A 1571-nucleotide genomic window follows, 5' to 3' on the forward strand; every position below is an offset into this window, starting at 1 on the left:
GCGTGCATATGATACGAAATTTGTTGGCGTGCATATGATACGCAGTTTTCACGTACATATGATACGCATCTACCCCACAACCCTAAACCTACCCATCGCGTAGCATATACACGCCAAAGTCCATTTTGCGTATAAATACCACGAGTTTTCATTTTTATTTGGCGCACTATTTATACGCACTTTCATGAGATCAGGTTGGCTACAAACAAAAAGCTAGCTTCACTGAACCTATTTCAGGAGGCGGTATCGCTTTAAATATACGAAACTAAAGTATAAAAGCTAAACTATTGAAAAGTAGCCAGGAATCACTACTTGTAGTTAGTTAGCTAGGTTGGTATTAGCTGCAAATTAGCCAGTGGCGGCCATTTTTTCTTTGATCTTCTATGTAAACACAGTGAGGGAATTGAGCATAATTACCCGCGCTTCTCTCACAAAGGCTAATCCATCACTCAGAAACACCCAATTAGCTAATGCTATAATGATAATCAAAGGCCTTTCAATTATTAACTGCAGTAATTGCCTGTCACCGAAAGCAGAGGCTGCTGCTGCGCGCGCTTCAGCTAATTATTACTATTTACTGCTTTGAGTCAGTAATTACTCAGACCTGCGCGCGGGCCCATTACTAGCTCGCTAGTTCATATAGATGCGGATCAAATGCATTGAACCCTTGCATTTGTTAAACCCTCCTTGATAAATGACGCTTTTCCGTTCATGTCGGTCTTTAAAACTGAAGTTATTGTACAGTACAATTTGAGGAAATGTCCTCTTCAAGCTTACGAGTTCATAGTTCTTTGAGGTCACTGTAATGATATGAATCTGATTAAATGACATGCGTGTGTTTGTGTTCACGAGCCGCTGAAAGCTTTCTGAACCACAACTGTGTGTGTTTTACTTGTATGTAAAATAAACATAAATAAATACATTTGGAATACATCGATGTTAATAGTAAACATAATGTAGGCTACTCTCTCTATATAAATATACACATAACATTTAAATGAATTTAAATATTAATATACTTCTCATAACAATAAATATGTATGTAAATATGCATTTATTATTAAATATATATTTCTGGTGAATCCGTTTATTCGGATGAGTCAAGTAGGGGATTCAAAACAATGATTCGTTGATTCACAGCATTTTTAGTTTATTAATTTAATGTTATTTTATGTTTTCAACATACATATTTTGATACTTTTTTTTTTGTATGTTGTACCTTTTTATTTTAAATATTTTTTAAAAATTCATAAAAAGTACATTTTTCGTTTATTTAAATTAATAAATAATAATATACTATGCATTTATTATTACATAATTATTTAAATAATACAGTTCTAATTATTTAAATAACTATAGTAATATACGACTCATATTCCATATTTTTAAAATACATATAGTATATTTATATTTTTAAACGCATTTTGTAATATTTATCTAAATTAAATTAATTTTCCACTGTTTGACCACACGATGGCGCTCTACTCTTCAATATATGACCACTAAAAATTTTTATTTAAATAAGTGTGTAATATACTGTGTGTAAATATTTACTGTGTGTGTGTGTGAGT

At 31.8% G+C, this 1571-nt stretch overlaps 1 protein-coding gene across 1 annotated transcript in view; it reads right to left on the reverse strand.

Annotated features, from left to right (window-relative positions):
- Positions 1–1571, reverse strand: part of gipc3 (GIPC PDZ domain containing family, member 3) — an 8943-nt gene that overhangs the window by 3822 nt on the left and 3550 nt on the right. The gene's annotated exons all lie outside the window — the stretch shown is intronic.

This window comes from Sinocyclocheilus rhinocerous, unplaced genomic scaffold (genome assembly GCF_001515625.1).
Source record: "Sinocyclocheilus rhinocerous isolate Xijiao unplaced genomic scaffold, SAMN03320098_v1.1 scaffold47, whole genome shotgun sequence".
NCBI classification, from domain to species: domain Eukaryota; kingdom Metazoa; phylum Chordata; class Actinopteri; order Cypriniformes; family Cyprinidae; genus Sinocyclocheilus; species Sinocyclocheilus rhinocerous.